Genomic DNA, 12,215 nt, shown 5'->3' with positions numbered 1-12,215 from the left:
CGGGTGGATGTCCCTATCTCCATGAGCAGGTTAAACCACCAGCTTGTGGAAGAGAGTTCCTTCTCCCCTGTAGCTCCCAGAGAGCAGTCACACCTGCTGGAAGCAGACACATGGGACCACAAACAACTTAAGAAGAGACCCACATCCAACCATCTTCATGTCTGACATTGTGATTCCCAGGCATTTGTTGGGATGCATGACATCAGAAAACCTTCTCATGTGGCCACAGTGTTGTCCTCTGTGGAAGAGCAAGGAGCTGGGATAGAGCATTTGCAGTGAGCTGTTCCCTTCATGCTGGTCTTTGGTGGGAAGGACACAGATTTTTCCTACTACAGCTTAGTCATGGGACTAATAAAGGCTCTTTAATCGTTGTTCGTCGCTTGTAGACACACACAAAGGCTGCTCAGAGCTGGAGTGCAGAGGGAGTCAGCACCTGGCAAAGTCATTACTGACCACTAGTTGATTTCTAATCTGATATTAAGGGGGAAAAAAAAATGAAATGCAAACTGCTGCCAAGAGAGGAGCTCAGCCCACGTGGGAGGAAAGGCTGTGATGATGATGGAGGTGTGCGGAGTGGAGAGGGGAGCTGAGGCAAAAGAGGATGCAAACTGCTCCTTATGCAAGCAGGATAGCCCAGAGGGGGAGGCCTTGCCATGCTGGGTTGGGTCCTGAGGTCTGTTATGGGTAGAGGATGGTGTGCAGGGGCATACCATTTCCCCGTGTGCTGCTTTCTCTTGCAGAGGATGAAAATGCACATTTCAACAAAACCCAGTTCCCTGGCACAAACTGCAGCTGCTGGCAGACATTGCTGACATGGACCTTCCCAGCTGTGCCTGAGCTGGACTCAGTTTTACTTAAAACCTATGTCCAGACTATTGAGTTCAGTGGAAAGAGGAGCCACGTAGACCCCCTCTTCCCCTGCCTAGACACATGGTCCCCACCTCTTTATTCCAGCCATCCCATCAATAAGGCTGGCTGCAATAAAAGCTTATCATACCCATAAAACACACCCTCCTGAGTGCATATTCCCTGGGCAGGGCTGTGATAAGGGGGTCAAATACAGGAAACTGCCAAGAGATCTCAACAGCAAAGGCATTTAAGGGAGGTCCTACATAAGGACAAGGAGGCTGATGAAGGGTCTGGAAAACAAGTCTTATGAGGAGCAGCTGAGGGAACTAAGATTGTTTAGTCTGGAGAAGAGGAGGCTGAGGGGAGAGCTCATAGCTCTCTACAGCTCCCTGAAAGGAGGTTGCAGTGAGGTGGGGCTCAGTCTCTTCCCCTTAGTGTCAAGTAATAGAATGAGAGAAAGTGTCTTCAAGTTGTATCAGGGGAGGTTTTGGTTAGGCATTAGGAAAGAATTCTTTACTGAGATAGTGGTCAGGAGTTGGAACAAGCTTCTCAGGGTGGTGGTGGAGTCACCATCCCTGGAGGTGTTCAAAATGCATATAGACATGACACTTCAGGACATGGTTTAATGACCATAGCGGTGCGAGGTCGACTGTTGGACTTGATGATCATTGAGGTCTTTTCCAACTGAAATAATCCTGTGGTTCTGTAAACAACAACCTGTCTGTGCATTAAACAAGGTGCCCATCCCTGCATCAACACTGCACATGTGTCTGTGGGGCATGTTGGAGATGGAGCAGGCTTTCTCCTGGTGCTGTGCCAGGCATGGTGTCACACAGGTGATACACAGGGGTCAGCACTCCTCTTTGAACTTCTGCCCCCACAAGGATCTGGTCCAGGGACATCAGGGTGAGAGCTGGCAGTGATAAGGGTGGCTGCTGAGTGTGAGTGAGTAAGGCAGGGAGGTTACCTGAGGGCATCACATCAGGCAAAGCCCAGTAAAACATTTTCATTTTCAAAATTACATTGCAGAATAACACACAAAGCTCAGTAAATATTATTCAAATACTCGTGAAGTCAGGGCTGCTGTGCTCACATCTGACAGCAGCTTCATTGTGTCCTGTCTCTGAGCTTGGAAAGATCAGCCCATCTGAAAGGAAAATACTTCAGTGACATGTTTACTTTTTCACAGCTTGTTTTCTTGCCTGGATAGGAAAGCCTGAGGCCATCAGCAGGGTTTAAATGCTGCCAGCCTGCTGCGGGCTGGCAAGTGGAGGTGCCCGTTGTGGCATGCAAGAGTTCCTCACCCTGTGTCCCAAATGCTCTCTGCAGGAGTGAAAGATTTCATGGCAGTCCGTGCAGGGGGCTGGGGTGTCCCAGTCTCCATTCAAATATTTCAGTTGATCCGAGTGTTCTTTCCATCCCAAAGTTGTACCCCCTGGTATCAATTTATCTTATCCTGCTTTTGTCTTTTGGCCTGGGGAACTCCTATTTAACTCCTGATATTTAGGGATATCGTGATCCATCAGCCAAAACTCTTCAATATCTAATGCTAAAATAAATAACACTCAATGAATGAACTGAGCTTTCCCACCCTGTCTGTGTAGGCAACATTTCCAGTCTCTGAATCACTTCTGGGACACTTTTCCTGGACACTCCCAATGTACCACCCTTCTCCTTGGCAAGGGGACACCAGAGCTGGGGACACTGCTCTGCCTGCTCTTCCTCCACTGCCGCAGCCACAACAAGTGAAACCTCCATCCTCACCCCACCACAGCCAAGGACGATGGTTGACCTCACGGTTGCTGTGTAGCAGTGGGGACACAGAGCTCCTGCAGTACTTTGCAACCACACATCTGAGGATGCTGGGAGTCTGGATTATCTCTGAAGGACCACAGAAATACTTCAGAGGTTGCCCCACTGAAATAAGGCTAAAGCTCATAGTTCTGCCATGGCTTTCACACGTTTTGCTTCCTGAGACAGAGAGGATGTCCCATCCTATAAATACCACTTTCCCTTTTTGTTCCTAGACTCTTTACGCAGTTGTACTAAAAGAGGCAGCTTGGGCTTGCACTCAGCTGAGTGATCTGGCTTCTCTTGTAGCAGCTGATGGCAAATCTTACCCAAAGGGGGGTATTCTTTTTTTACTCGACAGATAAAACTGGGGAGAATCGAAAACCGATTTCTTTACAACCCCACTGGAAAGGCAGCTGCATGACCACCCTGTCCCAGGGCAGCTGCATCTCCCAGCCCTTAGCCAGCCCTGTTTGCCCTCCCATTGGGTGAGCCATGATGGGTTTGTATCATTAGTGTTTATCAGTCCATCTAAACAGTAGACTCCACTCTGGCTCCATTTGTACCACGGCCAGATGCCAAGTCAAACCACATAACCAAAGCTGGTGCATTGACAAGATCATCTTTATCAGCCCAAACCCCAGCCCTGTAGAGATGAAACAGTTAGCAGAGATGTATTTTCACCGTTTTCTGGGATTGGCATCAGTTACATCCCTCCTTTAATTAACTACATGATGCTTTGCAATAAAAGCCATCTCAGTACTCCAGCTGTGATGGATGCCAAGCTGGCAGCCTCTACATAACCCAAGGGGCCTCATTGCCCTTTCCAAAATACTGGCTTCATTTTGGACTTCCTTCCAGCCTGGACACAGGAGCAGATTTTGGCTCTGGGAGACCAAAATGCCCACATTACCCTTCACAGCACAGAGTCATATCCCCATGCCAAGGTCATGGACATCAGTGAGCACTGGTGTGATCTCCTCCCTGCATGGTCCCTGGGGAGCAGGACCAAGAGGCATGTATCAGTGTGGACAGGATCTCACTGGACTTTTTACAACTCTTTTCCTTTGCAAGCAGGGTGAGGGTTTGAACTTAGCCCTTCCCAAGTGTCACTCTTGAGCATTAATCCAACGAGGTGCCTCCATTTCCATGACCTTGTTTCCACCCTCAGTGTTACACTCCACTCCAGCTCCATGAGCGGTTCCAGATGCTTTGGAAACCCCCTTGCAGTTTGGTAAAGGCTCCAGAAACAAAGATAATTTCTCCCAGCAGCCAAATCGAAAGGAGGAGGAGGAGGAGGAGAAGGAGAGGATGTGAGGAACAGAACTGTAGTCAGATAATCTCTCCCTGGGCTACAATCCCCATCAAGTATTGAATTGACAAGTGCTGAGATAGGTCAGAGCTGCCCCCAGATCACTCCTGGAGAGCCTCACAGTCCCAGGTCTTTCCCATCTGTGGGACCTTTGCTTCTGACTGTGCCAGACAGGCATCTCCTTCTGTGCCTGCTCCCTAGCCCTGCGGGGCTGGAAACCTGCTGTCAGCCTATTTCAGGAGTACAGAAGGTGGATACAGCACATTTTGGAGTCACAGCTCTGTCCTCAGGTCCCAGGCATGCCTTGGCTTCTGCTGAGATGCAGATGGGGCTTCAACCCCAATTCTCAGAGCAGCTTAAAGAGCAGGGAAATCGCAGTCATGGTGTGGATGGGTCTGGGTTGAGCTCTTCATGGATTAAATTCTTTGCATGGCACATGGCATCACCCCACAGTGTTCTCTTGTTGCCAGTTTACAGCCCTTCCTCTTGCTGATACCTTGCACTAACCAGTGGTGGTTCATAAAGTATCCTTCACATACCTCCTGAAATTCTCAGCCTCTGCTCAGTTCTATCTATAACTACAGAGAATCAAATTATGTATAAATCCAGCACCATAAATAGACAGGAATTAAATCAGCAGCTTGGATTCAGCCTCCACCCAAGTCACTGGAAGCTGGACCTGCTTTCAGATTTTGTGGCTGGAACCCATCTGCAATGCTAAAAGCCAGAATGGAATAAAAAAAAAAAAAAATGGGAAAAGAAGAAGAAACTAAAGAACATGGCATCTCCTCATCTTGACCACAGGCTCCCTGGGGCAGTGACTGTCTTTTTGTTTGTCTCAAGAACAACAATTTTACTGTCTGCAATTGAGAAGCTGGAGCAGGGTCAGGGAGTCTTGCTGTGGGAAGTGGCAGAGACTAGCAGAGATCCCAAGGGTGAGCTAGGCTCATTGCTCCTCCAGCTCTGGAGGAGCAGGCAGTGGGATGGGCAGCAATAAACATGGCTATGGGGAAGGTTATGCTTCCCCTTCTTCGTTCCTCAGCACCATGGTGTGTCCCAAAATTTCCCCAAAATAAGGTACCACTGGCTACCACTTCCTTGGCTTTCCCCAGTGCAGTCCCAGGCTGCAGGGTGTGATCCCAAGGCAGCCACTCCTGGTAGCCAGCCCTGTAAAGCAGCCAGCAAAGAGGACAGAGGCAGGCAAAGGAGGTAGGCACTTGGTTATAGGCACCTCCTAGCCCATGGGCAGGTCAGGGTCTGAGGGATCTGTAGAATATTTGATCCTTCCCCACTGACACAGGTCCACCCTCCCCCTGGGACACAAGGAGCTGCAATTCAGTAATCTGAATTTGTGTCTCTGGGTTTGATCTATCCTGGTCTCATCAGGAAACCAACACATTTGCTTCCCCAAATGGGAGGAGGTATTTTTTTGTCATCACCATCATTTTTCTAGTTTCAGTCTTTGTCAGCAGCCCTTCCTCTTCCTCCCTGCTCTCTGAAATAGCAGAAGCTGCATCCTCCTCCCCAGATACCTCTCACATGTTGTTGCAGCACCCAGTGCTTCTCCCCAGCCACCCCCTCTGTGTAGCAAAGGTCAGAGCCTGCATGGAAAGGACCAAGTCTCCAAGCTCAAGGTTTGTTGGCCTGGTGGCCTGATACAGATACATGTGAGCTGTTGTTGGCACTGGTACCCTTTGGATGTATGCCAGGCCCTGCCAGGTTGAAAATGTCCTTTCCATTACTCACCTCCTGTGTACCATCCCACCCAGGAGCTGGGATGGAGAGTGGCACTTTCTGAAAGCATCACAGTCTCTTTATCCACTAATGTGACAGGGTAGGCGACAGCCTTGTGACTTCACTGAAACAGAATCAAGAGAAGAAAATGGTGATGCAAAGATTGAGTCAACTACTCAGAAATGGAGGAAGGACATGGTCTGGATCCCACTGCTGCAAGCCTCAGCTCCCAAACCATTTTCCTTGACCAAAACCAGGACTCCTCCTTGACAAATACCTCTAAAATCCCTCTAAGCTCCCTGGAGATCTCCTTGGGGTGGAGTTCATCCATCAGCAGTTCCAGGAACCCGGCATGATGCCCATCCTATTGTGTCCCACTGCTACCCTCCACCATTTTGCCTGGAGGCAAAACTGCTCACAGTGGTTGGAGGCAGCACTGACTCCAGCATGTCTTGCCCTCCCCAATGGATGGTGGCTCCCCAGGCAGAGCTTCCTGGGCTGGCTGCCTGCTGGGAAGGGGCTGTGCTGTCTCTGGGCTTGGCCCATCTTCCTCCTGGGTAAGGATTTGTGCTTTTGTGTGCCTGGAAAAGGTCAGCCAGGGCTGGGCTGAGCAGATGGCTGGAAGAAGCTTCAAGGTTTCTGACACTGCTGGTGTCATTGTTTTCTTGTCTTTTGAGCTTTTTCTGCCTCTTTTGGTGCCAGTCGCCATCCAACCCCAAACTGGACCACATCTAGGACCCAGCCTGTAGGACAACTGTTTTCAAGGCTGATAAGGATATCAGACATGGGCATGGGAAGGTTTGTATGTTGCCAACACTCAAGTACATCTCCTTATGTAAATAAGCCTCAATTAAAAGTGGTAGAAAAGCAAGGCTACAAAACCCCTGACATTTTAAGACCTGAAACATCCTCATCACACCTGCCAAGAGCCAGCAGAAGTCCACTACATGGGATGTACCTGTGTCTGGCTGCTCCTTGAACCCCAGAGCACTCCCCAAATCTGGCAGCTCACCTCCCTCCTTCCCTCCAGCTTCAGGTTTTCCTCTCCTCCACATCTTCTCCAAAGCCAGCTGCAGGCACACGACTGTGGCTCCTACCCACGCACTGGTCCCCGGGGGAGGAATCCAGGCTTTGAATCAAGGAGTGTGGCCTGCCCGTGCCATGCTCAGGCCTGTTGCCACACAGCCTCCCTGGCCAAGGAGTTGGCACAAAGCTTGTAGGGGAGAGCTTCAGCAAGAGATGGTTGTGCTGCTACTTGTGCACATAGCTAGGTGCAGGGGCAGAGCACACTGCCAAGCTACAGCCCCTCTAGTGATGTTCCTCCTCCTCCTCCCCTTGTGTTTTGGGGAAGTAAATCATTCAACACAGAACAAGAGCTGCTCAGACTGAAGAAACCTGGCTCTTGGAGACTAACCTCACCTGAGATGCTGCTGGGAAACACTTCTGAATTGGCAAGAATTAGTGGTGAGGTGATGGGGGGGATGGAGGAGGCTTCAACAGTGCTGACACTATTCCTCAAGAACCAGGAATTCAACTTGAAACTGAGCAGGAAGAGTTCACTTTTGTCCCTCCTCCTGCTGAGGATCTGTCATTGCTTTAGCTCGCAGCCAGGGACCACCATGGAAGGACAGGTGGTACACCCACATGCTGACTCTGAGGAGCATGGTGAGGCCCAGTGCCAGCTCTCCTCCTTCCCTATTAATCAAGAAGAAGAGGGAGACAGATGTCTCCCTGGGGAGTTTGGGAGGTATCACCAATGAGCAAGATAAATCAGGTCCCTGCATATATAATGGGGCAATTATTTACAGATGATCAAATATCGGCTCTAGGAACCCCTGGCAATCAACAACAGCCCATGCCAGGTCGTGTGCTTACCTTCTGCCTGGCACCTCATAGCACTGAACAGGAGCAATGGGGGAGGACCAGAACCAGCCGTGCCCATCACCAGCCATGCCCATCACCACTTCCCAGCTGCAGCCACTGGTGAGAGCAATGGAATCTGTTCTGACGTAGCTGTACCGTCATCTTGCCAGGAAACTGAGCAAGAAGTGGTGAAGTCATGGCCCACAATGACTGGATAACAGTGCAGCAGGTATGATCACAGACTGGCTGGGGTGCACTGCCTGTTTGTGATGTTTGTGTGCAGCATGTGTAGCTGCCTGAGCCCTGGAAGTAGAGTTAGATAAAACCTGAGCTCAGTTACTCTCTCTGCCTCATGCCTTTCACCTCTGGAGGACCCTGGCTGGTTTCTGGAGCCTGACCATCCCCCTGACATGAATAGCAGCAAGGTGGCAGCAAGCAGTGCCTGGTGGGGATGCCCATATAAGAGCAAACTCGAGCTGCAGATCATAAATGAAACCCTCCCCTTTCCTTTACTCATCTGACCTGGCAGTGCTGGAGCTGATAATGCTGTTTTCCTTTTAAGCAGAGTCTAGTCATAAATAAAATAAACCAGACGTGCTTTGTGTTTCCACTGCCTCACCTTTCATCCCTGCTCCTCAAAGCTGTGTGAAAGGGAAGTCCTGAGCAGTAAGCAGGAGCTGTGTCAGGGCAGCAGCAGCTCTGGGCTTGATTTCAGTTGCACTTGTACGAGTTCATGGCCCTGGTGTGGGATGGGATCATCTTCTCTCACCATTGTGAGGGAAGAGGGCAAGGAGCAGCAGAGATCTTCCTCACAGTGTCACATTCACAGCAGTTCCCTGGAGCGCTCCAGGCTCCTTTTCTGACTTCCCAGCCAACAACTGTAAGAGCAAACCTTCATACTCAGTGGCTGCTGGGGGTGAGGATGTGCCTTTCCCTTCTCCAGCACCAGTGCCTAACTGGGAGGGTGATGGAACATGCTAACAAGCAGCCAAAGAATGGAAAATCTGAGAAAGGCGACAGCTCCAGAAGCCAGCAGTGCTGAGGCCATGCCCAGGGGCTCGTTAGTGGAGCTGACACTCCAGCAAGGTGCACAAAGCTCCATCAACACCAGGCAGCATGTGCTGGGCTGGGTGTCAGCTTCTTCCCCTTTCTCTTGCCACCTTACAGGGTGTGATGTTTTCTTTCCTTGTTCTGCAACAAGCTGCTTTGGGAAGTTTCAGCTGGGGACCTGCAAGGGGTTCCTTCTGCAAGCACATGGCTAAGTCTCCTTAAAAGCAGATATGAGAGGTGCAGGCTGAAGGGCTAATCCCCTCCCAGAGAAGCAGTGGGTGTTGCATCAGGCTCTTCTAGATTTAGACCCATGTGTGATTTCTTTCTGGTGATTATGATTTGGCTCAGGGATTTACCTGGAGTCTCCAGCCCTCTTCTGGCTGGTCCCATAAAGCACAGCAGGGTGAGACTGCAGAAATATGGAGATATCACAGCCTGTTGCACCAAGGTTTAACTCAAAAGGGTTGTATCTGTGAAGAGATCTTTTCTTTCCAGCACTAAGCCTAGAGGAGCATTCATACCATCCAGCCCTGGTATCACAGAACCACAGAATGGTGAGGATTGGAAGGGTCCTCTGGAGGAATATCCAACCCCCTGACAAAGCAGGCACACCTAGATCAGATTGCAAAGAAACAACTCCAGACAGGTTTTGAAAGTCTCCAGAGAGGAAGACTTCATGGCACAGAGGTGGCTGGTCTCTGGATGCAGCAGCACTGGAAAGAGAACCCAAGCAGAGCAACCAGGAGCAAGGAGCTACCCCAGGTGAGGTGGTGTCAAAATCCTCCTCAGGGCAACTGTGATGGTTTGAAACTGTCTTTTTAATTTTTCCTTGCAAAGTTCAAAACAGAGAAAGTGAAAGAATGTAAATAAGTCACTATTGGGTGTAAGAAAGCAAAATAACGATTGTTCTAAACACTTCCATTGGATAGATAGAAATGTTTAAGAACTATTACCCAAAACAAAGTAGGCACTCTGCACATTCTGCGTTCGGCAGTGGGGGCAGTTGCTGGGCTGTCTGGCTGCTGTTTCTTCTTCTCTTCTGGCTGAAGATAACACACTGACCTTGGCAGCTAAGTTAACAACTTTCTGCTTAACTAACTCTGCTTCTCTGTCCAGGGGGGTCTGGGGGGGAAGCTCCTGGGAGAGGGAGGCCCCTTTGGGAGGGTCCCCTTGGGGGGAAGCAAAGGGAGATCGATTGTGCTTTTTCTGTTGATTGTATATATTTGTGAATGTTGTGAATTTTGTATATTTGTACATATTCATTGCATTTCATTGTAGATTTTAGACTCTGCTTGTAAATACAGCTTTTCATTTGCTTCCAGACTGAGCTAGCCTGGTTATTGTTGGTGGGGGGGGAATTTCAGCTCACACCGACACACTTTTTATTTTTGGCGCTCCAACGTGGGGCTCGATTGCTTGTGATTTATTTCTGCTCAGATTAGGAAGCAAAATGAAGCTGTTTTGGATTTTGAGTAATTTTATTTCCTCTGTTATCAGTGTGATTGTCTACAGATGGGCTGTTTCCTGCATGATAGACAAGATTGTGAGATATGTGGCATATAAGTCGTTTCTTTGGGTTAAGAACAAGTTACTGAATGTTGGTGAATTCTGTTATGGTCTTATTGGGCTAAGAAGCTATGGTAACTCAACTATGGATCTGCTAGCAGACACATATGAGTTTGTTACTCCTCTTACAACTACAGAGGGTCTTTGTAACCAGTGGTACCCTAGATATCTTGTACTAGCCTTAATCTTAAATTTGTTGCTTCTTGGAATAATCATATGGCTACTGATAGCACTGTATCAAGAAAGACATAAGGCTACTTGCTCTTCCAACTCTGCTGTGAATGTGAAAACCAAGCCAGTAAATTTGGTGGCCACTGTAACCAGAAAGCGTAAAGGAGATGCAGATGCTGCAGGAGATGGTGCAGATGGAGATGAGGGTCCTTCTACTCAGGGTCCCTCTGTTAAGAAAGATCCTTCTGATGAGGAAGAGAGGGTTAGCCTTAAAACTCTGGTAGACCTCTTGAGACCCCACATGGATGATGGAGATGTAGGTCAGGATGTAGACCCTGGTAGATTAGCAACTGCTGGTAGTGCCTCTGAACTCAAAGAAATTCAACGGAGGATTAAAATAGGATTATGGGGACAGCGACCTCAGGATGATGATGATGATGATGATGAGGATGACATACAGTCAGCTAATGCACCCAGACAGGAAATTAGACATGTGAGGAAGGATTACATCAGAGGAGATAATGAGCCAGTCCTGTCTTGGCTAGCCAGGTGTTTTGATATGGGAGCCCCAGCATTGGTGGTAGGCGACAAGTCGGCCTCTCAGTTGGGGATGCTCTCAAAGGATACAGGCATAGACAGGCACCTAGGCAAGTGCATTGGTAAAGTTTCTCTGTGGGCACGCCTCCTACTGGCAGTCTCGCTGAGGTACCCCAGCAGAGATGATTTACCATGGAACCCTAAGCCTTGGACCACAATAGCTGAGGGAATCAAGCGTCTGAGAGAGTTTGCTGTGAGAGAAGTAATGTATGGAGATCATAAGACTCTGAATCCTGATGAAATTCCTGTTGGAACAGGCCTTGCCAAAAAGCTCATTAAGCTTGCTCCTCCTAATTATGCTACTATTCTGGCAAGCAGGATTGTGGCAAGAAATTATGGTGGAGCACCTCCTACTGTTGGCCATTTCACTGACCAAATGAGGCAGTTGGAGGATAGTCTTGCACGTACTTCTTTGGTTTCAGCCATTGAAACTCTGTCTGGAAAGATGGAGAATTGCATGAAAGAGCTGAAGGAGGAACTTAAAACCTCCATATCCAACTTGATGAAGGGGGATGATTCTAATTCCTCTTCCTCCAGATGGATACAAGTTTCAGCTGTTAGGAACAGACGTGCTCCAAGAAGGCCATTCCAGAATAGGTCAAACCAAAACAGACAGCAGAGGCAATCACGTGGCAGTATCTGGATAACTCTGCGTGATCAGTTTGGTGAGAACATGAACAGATGGGATGGTCAACCAACTTCTGATCTTTTCAAGAGGTTACGGGAGCTGCAGAGGGGCAGATCCCGAGGTAGCAATACCAGGAGGGTAGCTGTCGCTTCCTCAGTTTCCCAGAACAACTCTGATAGCTCCAACAGTGATCCTAATTCTGGTGCTGGACATTGTGCCGGCTGTACATGTGGAGGTAATCCCCACCATTAGGGGTGCCCTGCCTTCCGCCAGGGGGAGGTAAGGGATAATGGAGATAACAGAATCTATTGGGATGTGTACATCCAGTGGCCTGGCACTTCAAAATTTCAGAAGTACAGGGCCTTGGTTGACACAGGAGCTCAGTGCACCATAATACCATCAAATTATCAAGGGGGAGAATCTATAACTATTCAGGGAGTCACTGGTGGATCTCAAGAGTTGTTTAAGATAGAGGTTGATATAAGTTTAACTGGGAAGCAGTGGAAGAAACATACTATTGTAACAGGTCCTAATGCACCTTGTATTTTGGGAATTGACTTTCTGAGAGAAGGGCGTTTTAAAGACCCTAAGGGTTACAAATGGGCTTTTGGAATAGCAACTGTAGAAATTGATGGAGGAAAATTGAAGTTGTCC

Source organism: Indicator indicator, chromosome 22 (genome assembly GCF_027791375.1).
Source record: "Indicator indicator isolate 239-I01 chromosome 22, UM_Iind_1.1, whole genome shotgun sequence".
Classification (NCBI taxonomy): Eukaryota; Metazoa; Chordata; class Aves; order Piciformes; family Indicatoridae; genus Indicator; species Indicator indicator.
Note: the sequence above shows the minus strand (reverse complement) of the source record.